Source organism: Gymnoscopelus braueri, assembly GCF_963280865.1.
Source record: "Gymnoscopelus braueri genome assembly, chromosome: 13".
Lineage (NCBI taxonomy): Eukaryota > Metazoa > Chordata > Actinopteri > Myctophiformes > Myctophidae > Gymnoscopelus > Gymnoscopelus braueri.
The window spans coordinates 18576463-18590864 of NC_137615.1; the positions used below are offsets into that span (position 1 = coordinate 18576463).

Below are 14402 nucleotides of genomic sequence, written 5' to 3' on the forward strand. Positions count from 1 at the left end.
AAAGGTCTGTCGAGGCGGAACTCAGGGAAAAAGGAACATCTTGGAACGAAGCAGAGAAGATCGCCCAACACCGAACTAGCTGGAGGAAATTCATAAATGACCTATGCTCCCCTAAGAGCAAAAGGGTTTAAGTCAAGTAAGTCAATATTTTGAATGCTTCAGTTGATGTTGCACTACTGTTTTATACTTTTACTGTACTATTTACATTAATATTTTACTAACTTGAAGCTGCATTTTAACATTTATTAATGGCATTTTTTATTCCTAGATCAATGGTTCTCAAACTTTTTAATTTCAAGGACCCCCATAACTCTGGGAGAGTACAAATGGAACCAAATGGACCCGTTCCATTTGTACACTCTCAGAGTTACAGACCTGTAAGGGTTCATTTGGATCCCCTTCAAGGAACACTGAAGGTCCCTGGACCCTACTTTGAGAACCACTGTCCTTTTTTAAATTACACTCGGTATCGGATCGGTACTCTGTATGGACCGATATGCAGGTTATGGGTATCGGAATGGTGCTGTGGAGCCTCAGGGGGAGCAATTATGGATTGACAGACACCTCGACGCGCAGCTGTCCTGGGGAAGCCCGGGGATCGAACCGGGGAACCTTCCGGTTCCCAGACGGCTGTTCTACCTTGCTACTGCCGCCCAACAGATAGAAGTTACATTAACACTATTATCCTGACTGGTCGGCCTGTCCTTGCTCATTCCAAAAAAAATATTATTATTAAGATGTGGGGACATCTTCACATACTAATAAGTACAGTATGAGCATTGTTTTTGATGATATCATAAAGATTGATGTGTCAGAGGTGCCGGCGTGATTCTCACAGAGGAGTGACCCAAACACCCTGTACTATCACGTCCCATGAAGACTCCTAGTCAGTCCAACGCACTGCAGATGGTGGGAAAGCCAGAGGGAAATCCCTGTAGGCCTGAGTTCACTTTGAAGCCACACTACGTGCAGCTGCCAAGAGAGGCTAAAAAGGCATGCCTTTGGCATCATCATCATCAACAACACACACACACACACACACACACACACACACACACACACACACACACACACACACACACACACACGTTTATAAATATATGCACATGTGCACGTGTCTGCGAGAGCACAAAATAACATGCATGCATACACGCACACACATGTGATTACATTGTGTTTGGTATCTTAGATTAACTGTAACATGAGCTGGGAAATCATATTGCATTGTAATCGCAGCTGTCGTACAGGGTCATGAAGATAACAGATAGATGGACTTACAGTAACAGCTCAACCCACTATTGGTTGTAACTGAGACGTTTACTGTGAAAGGCAACTTATATTTTCCACAGGACACAAATTAAACTTTTTTTAATTTGGCATTTTTCTGCAAATGTTCTTTTTTTATTTTATTTTATTTTTTACAAGTAGACGCTATTTAAACACCAGATGGCATTACCATCATGGCAAGTCAGACAAGCATTTACCTGTAAACAATTAGTGGCTTTGCAGCTAAAGCACATATATTCACACAATTAGAAGCTCAGTCTTGAAATCTTGTACACTTAAAAATTAGGACCATTGCAAATGGCATTGTCATTAAAGAAATTCAAATGGCCATCAGTCAAGACAGTGGGCTGCACTGATTTTCCACAGTAACTACACAATGACTAAATTGGCAATAAATCAGTGACGTCTTGAAATGTTTGAAGGAATGTGCAAAATGCAACCGAGTTGTCTCATTGCATAACGCAGGCACACTGATTGAATTACATGTGACAGTGTGATGGAAATAAAGCCACAAAATGTGACTTGTGGATGATTTCTCATCTGTTGTTTGTAATTTTCTGTCCCATTTTTTTGATTCCAGCATGATAAATTCCAGAATTACAAAGGAGAAGAACATTGAGAAATTTAGGGTTGTGTCCATGAGTCACCTAATACTTGGCTAAATTTAAAAAGAATTACTTTAAAACAACTGCTCTGTTAGTTTCTTGTAAGACTGGTTTAAATTACATTAAATTTTTGTATTTGCCATGATATTCAGGTTGATAATTGTGATCGTAAAAAACAACAACACTGTGTTGTCTCTTCCAAGGAGACAAAGTAGAAATGACAGATTATGTCTCTTCACGAAAGCATCAAGTGCGTTATGAATGGAGGAATTAAGAACGAGCTGAAACAAACGACTAACTTCTGAGTATCTCAGAGATTTATTTGAATTGCAGTAGAGCTGTTGTTATAACCCCAGTGCTGTAGTTTACATAAATTTTCGAGTTCCTGTCATTTGCTAGGTGACAAGAAATAAATAGAAAACCACACTGTGGTGACAGCTACTCTCAGTTTCTAATTTGGCTTGGCCATCTAATCCGCTGGATACACAAACTCTGCCATTACAGTGTGTTTAGCCAAGACTATGTGGGAAACGGAAGAGAAAGATGAGGAGGTTCTTCTGGCTACTCCTTGGTATGTGGATAAGCTGTATCTGTTCATCATGAAGCAATGCAGGTACAATATTATACAGCTAAGTTGGGTGACTGCTTATCATAAGGGTCAACTCCCCTCCAACCCCAAACAGTGTAAAGTAGCTTTAAAGGGATACTTCACCCAAACTATTTTTTTAGTTTTTGTCGTATTCCTATGCCAATAATTTGATGTTCAGCGGACCGGTAGGCAGCGGTTCCAGTAAGGAGACTCTTTGTGTCTCCTACCGGAACCGCTGCCAGTCATCAAATTATTGGCTTAGGAATGCGACAAAAACTAAAAACTAATTGATAGGACTTAATTGATAGGAAAAAAGTCATTTGGGGGTGAACTATCCCTTTAAGTTTAATGTACAGTACCACATCTCCTGTGAGTGTGAAGAGAACAGAGCAACAACAGAGAGCGATTAACAGTTATGGGACCCAATGGATGACGAGATAAATTCGGTGGAAAGAAATCTCAGCCACAATAAACACTGATTACCTCACCACCATGAGGCCAGCAGAGGTTAGTTACTATGCAGCTAAAAATAGCCAATATTATGAGCCAGTATAAGCATCTGGGAAGTGGGGGGGGGGACTTTTCCTTTTGTATGCGAGTCTCGGGGGGATAATGGTGTCACCTAAATCTGGACTCCACATAAGAGAACTGTTGTACTTACCGCTATAGGCAGAGTTAACGCCTTCACACTTTCCCCCCTCTGAAATTCCCTGATTTCAACGACCATAACTTTCCCATAACTGTAATAAAGTCGCGAGTGGCACGCCAGGCCGTTACTATAAACTACTCTACTGCTTACATCTTGTTCTCTTGTTTCTGCTGCTGCTGGGGCACGGCCAGCGTGGAGCTTGGCAGGGGGTGAGTGGATGAGGGGCGGCTAGACCACAGACAGAAATAACTTCTTGCTTGCTCATTGGCATGCTAGGAGACTGGGTCTGGGAGCCAGAGGGAGTATCTGTTTTTGTCTAGTATCACAGAGAATGGCGGAGCAGCACAAACTGAGATAGTTCTTTGCTCTGTGAATGGTCCCCACTCCATCGGGCAAAGGCAGGGGTATCCAGGAACTAAAATAGAACAAAGATAAAACAAAAAGTCTGCACATTGTTATTTGCTCCCACTGACTGTTTATTACTATGATCAACGTTTCGATCCTAAAGGATCTTCATCAGAACTAAAATAGAACCCTATTTTGTTCAAGCAATCATGTAGTAATGATAACAACGAACTTTAGCATGCACATCAGGAGAAAATGTTAAAACGGATCGAAATCAGTTATTCAAAACATTGATAAAAAATACAGTAAATGTCCTTATCGGTTGGCTGATTACTGGCATATCACACACATGCAGTATATGCCTACATCTCAAAATAAAGTATGATACATATCTTAAATGACTGATGAGGGCCTGAAAGGTGCTATAATAGATGATGAATAGAGATGATATGACTTTACCTGAAAATAAATGCCATTTTCACCTGGTTTTGAACTTTAAAAAAACGATGTGACTAATTAGCAATATTAGAAGAATATATTAATTAGAGCCGGATCGATGAGTTTTTCGGACTCACATCGGACTTGAGTCCGATGCCGATCTCGGCTTTGGATAGACCTAGAACAACAATTGCCGATGTTTAGACGATTCCAGGATGTCTATTATGTTGTGGTGGGGGTTGTAATGTCATATTCAGGTAAGTATCGGTCAATATATATAATATATATATACTGTAGTCGTGTATACATATATAATTAACACACATACACAGACAAATGCACATTACACTGTATATATATGGACCATCCTTTTTTGGCTTTCCTATAGTCTTAGTGGCTTACATCATGGTTGAGTGAGTGTCCCCAGAAAGGATTAGGGAAAACATTTGTTCACTGTAATAACAGGTAACAACAACATTGTAACCACAGCCTCTGTCCTCAAGACGGACGGATACAAGAGTGGGCAGAGAAAACACAGTCTGGACCACAAGGGACCCATCAAGCTCATTCGCTCTGCAAATGCCCAGACTCTGTGGGTTCTAAGCAGTGCTGCAGTCAAGAAAGACCACCTCAGTCTAAATAAACAATGTATATTGCATATGATTATAGACTCCACACTGAAACGAAGCACAGAACACTGTCCAGTCACGTACGACAATTACACCAGAAATACTAAAAGTACGTAGTTAAAAGAGTCCATAGTTAAACATTTACCAAAAATCGAAACAAAACAGAAAAGACAAAAGCAATATACTGTAGCGCCCAGGCTTGACTATTTAAATAAATAAATAAGTGTGTTAATAATATAATAATATTATATTAATAATATAATATAATATAATATTTAACCAAATAATAATAATAATAATAAACTTTATATAGCACCTTTCATGACATAAATGCAGTTCAAAGTGCTTCACAGAGCAAAAAACACAAAACAAAAAATTATAAAATACAAAATACTGACTGACAAAAAAAAACAATGGCATAAAAATAATGGCTAAAACAATACACAGCAAGCAGTGAGGCAGTGAGCAAAACAGTAAAGACATGAATAACAACACAGAGATTTAGAATACCCCAAAGTACCATAATGGTCCAAATAGACCAATTTGATTAAATTCACACTCAGGATTTGATGTACTTTCTCTTCCAAGAGTTTAAGCGGAGACAGATTTCTTCAGTTGGGTTTTAAAGCAAGTTAACTGGATATCAATCATGACAATTTTGAGAACTACATTATAAAAGCCTACCCCAATACCTCTGGTTTTGACTTCCTCTATTCATCTACTGTCATGTCCCAGGAGTGGACTTCCTGCGTCTGACCATGGGAAACAGTGAAGTTAGCCTGATTACAGACACTTCCTTCCTCCATCAGTCACAGCAGTGCCTGTAATGGATACAGTATTTACTCAGGCCTGAAGCACTGAACTCTAAATCCCACACCCACATTGGATGTGCATCATAGGCCAGCGCGGTCAAAGGTTCCTGGGAGAGTACTTAATCCAGATTACATAATATTCCTCTCGAAGATGCACAATACAATGAATTACTCTGATAGGACTGGGTCTGAAATACTACTTCATGACAACATCCAGAAGCTGGCTGCAGAATTGTATTTAAAATTAGGCAATACCGAGTTGGCTTGTTTGCATGTTTAATGTCTACAGAAATAACTTGCCATTTTGTAGCTCAAGTGCATTTTTTTGGCAGAGCAGTCACACAGCAGAGTGAAGATGACCCGTGATAGGACCCCAGATGTACTTGAATGTTGTTAAACTGTCCTGTTTGTTGCAACGCAGCCACTCCAGATGTATCAGCGATACCAACTCATTAAGCCATCTAGTGAAACAAGGAACGATGGAAGTCTTCCACTCTGTTAAAATTATTCTCTTTGCTACAAGTGTACCACAATTTACAATTTACTAGGCATTTAGAAGACGCTTTTAATCCAGAACGATTTAATGAATTGCATTTTTATAGTAAGCAAAGACAACACAAGATAATATATCAAATGCATAGACATAGTAATCTAATAATAAAGTAATACATAAGTAAACCAAGAATCTAATAATAAACTAGAAAGTACTGTTCCTGAAGAAACAGTGTGGGATCGCTAAGAATGTTGAGCTGGTACTGAGTATTGATAGTGTTAGTAGTGTTATAGTAGGGTCATAATACAATGACATCAGTATTATGACGCCACTAGAATGGCATTACCATTCACTAGAATGGCATTATGCATTATGATGTCACTAAATGGCATTTCTCAATTGAAATGACCCCAAAAACGGGGGGAATAATAATAACTAGAATGGCATTACCATTCACTAGAATGGCATTATGCATTATGACATCACTAAATGGCATTTCTCCATTGAAATGACCCAAAAACGGGGGGAATAATAATAATAATAAATAGTGAAGATAACATTAGTGTGATCGCTAAAGCGATCCCACAACTAGTACATAAGTAAACCAAGACCTATCATCAGCCAGTAGCAGGGTTGCGTTGGTCATGGGACGGGCTAACACGCTGTGCAACCACTATTTTGAGGAGGAGCCTGCGCTCGCAGATGCATAGATTTAAAACAACCTTAAATTCACTCCTCAACAAAGTTAACAATTGTCCATTGTGTGACCTGTAGTGTAGGTGTTAAGCGACGTGCGTGTGACGTCGTTAAAATAGAGTGCAACTACTTTCCAAATCACCAATGCCACCCTGGCCAGTACCAAGCATAAGAGTCTGTTGGACAGAGTTAGGCAGAGCGAGAGAAGCTTCGGAGCAACCAAACAAGGCAGTTAGTGCATCAGGTTCGATCTAAAAACGGTATACTCTGCTATAACAAGCAAAAAAAAATTGCCAGAATAAAACAATCTTTGGACAAGACCAGAAAGTGTGGCCCAACGTGCCCCTTGGAGATGTTACATCTATCACAACTATCGGAAACAGTTGGATACATTTTATTCATTTTAACTTAACTAGAGTAATGTAATCTGTGCATAACTTTGAACTGGACAAGCTGCAGCCTGGCATTGACTGAGCCCGAGTGGATCCTCTTAAGACCGTCGCTCCAGTATGTGTTGATGTTACTCAATCACTGACACTTGCTTTGGAACAGAAGACTTTTTAACTCCCACTAACTGAGGTCCTGGTCTAGTCTAATACCAGTCAAAGAGCAAGGTGTTTGTGGGCCACATCAACATGGACCCCTCATGGACCCCTCACATCTGTGTTGGCATCTTTCAAGTACTGGACAATTATTCCAGCTTCAGAAAAAGAAAAAAAGACAAACGAAACCACATATTTACAGCTTAACTGAATTTGACATTACAACCCCTACCACAACATAATAGACATTTTGGAATCATATCACAGGTATCCAGTAACAACTGCACAGATGGGCACATTGGCTGTATCAAATGTACTGTAGCTATTTAATATATTGTGTATACAAGTGTATACAAGTTACTAGGGCTGATTGATTGCTTTGAACCCAGTCAGGCTCCAAGCATGCATACTGTAAAAGGGAAAGGAAAGGTAAATCTTTGTTGTGGGGTGAACTATCCCTTTAAGTGTCTTGCTCAGGGACACTTTTGACACATAACTAGGGCTGCATGGGATCCTAACCGGGCGGAGACCTTCTGTTTCCCAGACGGCCTCTCTACCCCTTCAGCTCGGGCCACTTTATTCCTATTCTATTCCAAAATAAGCAGTGGTGGAAAGTAACTAAGTACATTTACTCAAGTACTGTACTTAAGTACACATTTGAGGAATCTTTACTATTAGAGTATTTAAAATTATCAGTGCTCCACTACATCTCAGAGGCAAATATTGTACTTTTTACTCCACTACAATTATTTGAAAACTTTAGTTACTAGTTACTTTTTAGATTTAGATTTTATTACTAAACATACATTAACCACTTAATTTTCAAAATAATTGTATACATTTTGAAAACTTTAAATGGGTCATTCTGCATAATGAGTACTTTTACTTTTGGTACTTAAAGTCAATTTTGATGCCAATACTTTTGTACTTTAAATTCTGAATACAGACTTTAACTTGTAAAAGAGTATTTCTACATTGTGGTATTGATACTTTTACTCAACTCCACCACTGCAAATAGGTCATTCCATTAGTACCAAATACAATCCTTTTCTCTATCAAATAGTACCACATCTATGCCCAGTTGTAAGCATGAACTGAGTAAAAAGATAGGCCTGCCCTACACCATAATGTAGGATACACACACCATGGAGCTGAACCACCGGACTGCTTGATGACATGTAGGATAAAGATTCTGGTTATGGATATTGGTCAGGTGTCTGCATCCCATAACTCTATGGTCTGCATGCATTGCAATATGGTATAGTGCACACACACACACACACACACACACACACACACACACACACACACACACACACACACACACACACACACACACACACACACACACACACACACACACACACACACACACACAGAGTATGTAGCCTATACTGTACAGTATATACATGGGCTTACATAATGGTTGAGTGCCCTTTCTGGGGAAAACTCCTCAAGACAGACGGATACACACGCGCGCGTGCGCGCGTGCACACACACACACACACACACACACACACACACACACACACACACACACACACTTTACCGTCCCTATAATATATCCAATTACTTTGCAATAACTTAAAATAATTAAATTAATGTTATTTCGCAGACATAATGTATTTACATAATTAAATTCTGCTCAACTGCACAAATAATGTGCAAACAGATTTTATGCACACAAAGAAATGTGACTGAACCACACAGAACCAAAAACTTCACCAGGACACTGTACACAATAAACTGGCTAAACAAAACAAGTGAAACATTTCCTAAATATCATTATTTTCTTATTCATCGCAAGACAATTAATGGACAGATGCTCCGCTTCCCGAGTTATCAACTGCATCAACTCCAGTCTTACTTAAAATAAAGCGACTTAAATGTCTTCTCAGCGAACCCATGGTGAGTGAAACTTTAATACGTGTCTTCATTTCTTGCCGAGAATATTAATGATGATTCCACTATAATTATATCAGAAGTGCAACACGGCACCTACAGCTATGAAAAATAAATGAGTGTGGTTTTGGACGAGTCTTACCTTATAGATCTACTGCATTGTTGATAAACCTAAATGAACGCAGCTGCTGCATGCTGACGTCACTGCGCTCGTCCTCATAAACTAATTGACAAACAAAGTTCAGCTTGTCTTCTTGTTCCCTGGATTTATTGGTGTAAAAGATGGCTGCTCAGTGGCACTGGCTGGGCTGAGGAATGATGTCATTTACATTAACCCTTCGTGCAGACGGGAGACAAATGAAAGGAAACCCCAACTTAAAGTGTGTCATGTGGTTCTCAACCTTTTCAGGCCGTTCACACCAGAACAGCTTCAATGTGCCTTGTTGTGGCATAAAGCAAGTCTCTGAAACTCTACTGAAGGATGGAGAACGTTCCAACAAAAGCTTGGTAATGGAGAGTTCTCATGTCAGTCCAAAATATGTGTTCAACTGGGTTGAAATCTTGTGATAGTCCCTTTGCTCTCTAGTGATCCAGCACAGGTTGAACTAAAAGAAGACTGTTTTGTAGGTGAGCACATTGGTTCCTAAATAATGTAATCAATGTCATTGGTCTGCATCTTGTTAACTCTGAATATTACTGCAAAATTAGATGTTTTTTCCTCAAGCAACAAAACTGAACATGTTATCGTTTGGACAACACTGCCATCTAGTGAATCTAAGGATGTACTTGGTGACCTATCTTCACACACTTGTTCCTGCACCCTAGCAGCATTGTAGGCAGTTAAATTATTGTATTTCAAGCTTCTCAACAGTGTGGATAACAATAAAATAAGAATAAGATTACATAGTAAAATAGTAATATGGAATAATAAACAAAATATCCATAAAATACTGTCCTATATGCTGGCAATATGTTAGACAATTATAGAGGCTAAATGTTAGACAGTTAGAATATAAACGATCTACAAGCTCACAACGGGTCGACCTGTTTTTTTGAACTGCCAAAATAAAAAGGTTAAACTGTTCCTTATTTTACTGGGGACCCCCTGGAACCTCTGGACCCTACTGTACTTTGAGATCCATTGTTCTAGATGTGCTTCTAGAAGGTCAATCAGACCAAAATTAGCTAAATGAATGAAATAATCTGTGTCCCCGGTTAGATTTTTGAGGAGTGAGCCAGCAAAGCGTCTGCTGTGTTCACCGATGCCAATTTCCCAGAGTTTCAATTTGGGAGATCATTTTTGCCTCAGGAAAATGTGTGGGCTGTAAATAGGCCTGATCGAAGAGTTGTGCTTCGTATTACATTACACAGGAGACCCATCAAAGCTTTGCCATACTGCCAAACCTCTCACTGATGTCCACAAAAGCTCTACAGACTTTTTCCAAATGTCACACAACCAGGGGTGGAAGAAGTGTTAGATGTTTTACTTAAGTAAAAGCAGCAATACCACAGGGTAGAAATACCTACAAGGAGCTGCAGATTGCAGTGTCACTATGATTATTGACTTAAGTGATAAAAGACCAAGCATTAGCACTTTTCATACTGTATGTATGAAAGTTTTGACTTCATTTAGGTGAGTATTAAGTTCAGGTCAATAAAAAGATTATTTTAACTAGAATATACAATGCTTTAAATAGAAGAATTTGTTTTACCTACCGGTATATATTTTTAAAATTTTGTAAGCTGTTAATGCAATGGTGTTGTCTTATTTTTTTTCAGGGGGGCATTGAATACCAGGTAACAAACTTTACAACCACCAAAAAAAAAACGAAACTAATTACGTAATTAGTTACGTTACTCCGTTACTCCGTTACTCTGAAAAAGTAATCCGATTACAGTAACGGCGTTACTTGTGTCTCTTTATCCCCAACGTTGGGCGGGGAACACAGTTGCTGGGTGTCCATGACCATGGCGATGTTGGTGAGGCACAAAATGTTTTCCTGATCAATTTACTTCTCGTTCGATAAAGAGGAGAACAAGCTGTCCACGACTGCTTAGGACCCAGTGATGATCATGTGGTACTGATAATATGTCCATGCAGGTGGGGTATAATTGTTTTCATCATGGGATGACAAGCCCACAGTCCTGGTAATTTATCTTATCTCTTATGGGCCCACTTGGTTACATTTGTACACTCACACTGAAATTAACACTCAGGATTTGAATGTGCAGATCAGCCTCGACACAGACATCTGTGTGAAGCAGATCCAATCCATTTGACAGTTGCATTATTCAAGAAATGGCAGGAAGGAAGGGAGTGAGTGCATTAAAAAAAAGTCCCATTGTGGAGGCCCTCTAATCTAGGCTCTCTCTGTCAGAGCAGAATTGCTGCACTCTTGTCTGGCCACCTGCTCCCGCCTACAGTATATGGCACAAGACTACGCAAGAAATCACGCAGAACTTTGGCACCTGCAGCCGGAGAGTGCCGATCATGCAGCCCTCAGTATCACAAATCACTCAGACCCTTTTTCATGCATGTTTAAAAACCCAATATACTTACCGGGGTACCCCTGGGGTCTGCACTTCCCTCCCTTTTCTGGATCAGGGCCCACTTGAAAATCTCAAAAGCGTTTGCGGGTAAAGCGGCACTACGTAACTTTTTTTTAATGAATACAATGTTATTTTGTCCAATCTGTATAGTATATAGTGAGTACAATATAACTTATACAATTAGAGTGGTTGTATTTTGTCTCCCTGCTCTTCTATTGAGACATTTAGATTGTGTCAAAGGTCATGTCTCACCTAGACACAGGATCTGACACAAATTTTGACCTGATGGTCAAGATTCAATTTATCCCCTGAGAAAGCAGCATTAGCTCAATGGTAAAAATGTCAGCACTTGCGCAGGAAACCATGTTCAAATCCGGGGTAGAAGAGGAAAGTTACATAGTGCAGCTTTAATGTTCTCTGATTAACTAAAACTTCAGAGGGGAGGATATGTCCAGTTCAAGTGCGACACTTATTAATCAACACTTATTCCTCATTAGACTCTGTTCAGGCTGCATGCTTAATTAGCATTTCTACAGCTCCTGCAGTGCTTCAGACTAATGACTGTACACTACATGTATAAGGTGTAATGAGAATGAGCTCATGTAAAATATGTGTTATTCATGCTAGCATGAGTGATTCAGAATGTAAACATCTCACTTAACTGACATGGAACCAACAGTCCAGTTAATCTGAGCCAAAAAAAATAAAAAATCAGAGTAAGTCAAGCTGTTGCTGTATTGATTCACACATAAACTCTCTCACATGTCAAGCGTATAGAAAAACTGAAATGTTTTTAATTATTATGTTCACCAGGAGATCATGTTTTCATTCCTGTGTCTGTGTGTGTGTGTGTGTGTGATGGGATGCACCAGTACTAGCTAATTGCAGACATGCAAATACAGTTGCACAAGTCAATGGTGCAAACATTAATCAGCACGCCTACCCCAAAACCACCAAATCACTATAGTCTTAATGTCCACACATCATGTTCAACTCAGTCTGAACTGTCTTATGTCAGTCTTTAGCCCCTTTGACACATTTTAGACTTGCATGACGTTCACCAAGGCATGCACCAAAAATTGATTAATACATCTTGAAATCACAGCCATGAACAGGTGCCAAATGAGCATGCATGATTTGAGAATAACATGTTTTGAGTGATTTAATTGGTACATCCCTGCTGAATTTAAAGGTAGGGTAAGGGTTATCTTTGGTTAAAATAAGTGTTAAATATATTCTGATAGCAGGAGTCTCCATGTCTCTCCAGCTCTTTAGAAAATGCATTTTCAGGTCGGGATAACAATTGAAAGTGGAAGTAATGACACAAATAAATGAGCAGCAGACACAATTGGAACTAGAACACTATAAAAATGACGCTGATAAATTTTTAGCCTACTCTCTCCTGATTAACTGAAATTTTGCAACCTACACCTGAAAATGTATTTTCTGTTTATTAAAGAGCTGGAGAGACAGGGAGATTCTTGTTACAGAACAAACACTCTATATCAATTGATTATTATCAGAATATAGTGCTTTAATCTTTAAACAAAAAACTTTTTGTTTTAACCCAGAAATATCACTTATACCTACCTTCAATGTTAAATATGTCATGCCTGTGTAGTGTGAATGGGACTAAGCTATCTTTTTTATTTCTCCAGCTCGTGTGGACACGCATGCACGCACTGTACAGTACATATTTTCTTACATGCCATGATATAGGCCTACTTCTCAGTTTCATGAAGGTGCAATTGACTGTCAGCTTAATGTCACATTGCGGAGCTTAGGCTAAGTCCTCTCACGAAGGATTCACAAAGGGACTGTGGGCCAGTGAAAACCCACCACATAGATTTCAAACAAATCACAACCTTTGTTTGACTGGTGATACGAACATAATTGACACATGGAATTAACACTGCAGAGTACGCAGAACACTGAATGACAGAATCCTGTTCAGAATTAAGAGCAGGATCTCTGATATTGGAGCTGGAAGGGTCATGCACACATATGCAATGTATTAGGCAAGTGGTTCCCAAACACTGGGTTGGAACCCATTTGTGGGCCGTGCACTGAGCTAATGGCGCCTGCCTGGCTGCTTGCTCAGGGGAGAAACTGAAATTTGACCTTCAGGCAGTACCACTTGTCAACCAGTCATGTCAAACCTAATCTCTCAAGACAGACATATTTTTGTCTTTTTTTTTTGCTGATGGGTCCCCACTGGAACTTCCCAGATTGTGTCAAAGCAGACACATCTAAATATCGCAATAGAAGCAGGGAGACCAAACCACCCCAATTGTATTCGATATATTGTATTAACATACTCTACATATTTTACCAAATAACATTGTAATCATAAAAAACACTGTATGACCTACAAACAAAAATGTGTTTGTTTCTGGCTGACAAAGACTATCATACAGGTGTTAGCCTAGCCCATGAAGAATTGTTCATTCTATCATGTAAACGTTACAATTCCGGGACAGATTAATTCACATAGGCCTATAAACTACCCCCTCGCCCCCCACCCTCTCCAATCCATCCCCACCCCTCTCAGTATATCTCTCTCCTCTCTCCCTCTCTCTCTCTCTCTCTCTCTCTCTCTCTCTCTCTCTCTCTCTCTCTCTCTCTCTCTCTCTCTCTCTCTCTCACGCACGCACAAGCTGGTCTCCTTTTCTTTCTTTTTGCGTACAGTCCGAGTCGGTTCCGTCTGTCACAAGAGTGAAGCAAGCATCCAATATAAGGGCTCAGGAAAGCCAGCGCACACCTCACAGCAGGGATGCGATGCTCATACAACTAACAAAACAACCCCTGTGGAAAAGTGTTTAGTGGTCACTGGTCACGTTTTAACTGCTTTATTCTTTATAATTA

The 14402-nt window shown here is 39.6% G+C and overlaps 1 protein-coding gene across 1 annotated transcript in view; it reads right to left on the bottom strand.

Annotated features, from left to right (window-relative positions):
* mrtfbb (myocardin related transcription factor Bb) overlaps nt 1–9190 on the bottom strand; it is a 40088-nt gene extending 30898 nt beyond the window's left edge. The window contains exon 1 of the mRNA XM_080447957.1: nt 9130–9190. The gene's annotated coding sequence lies outside the window, so the exon portion shown is untranslated. The remainder of the gene's footprint in view (nt 1–9129) is intronic.
* Nucleotides 9191–14402: the final 5212 nt, after the last annotated feature.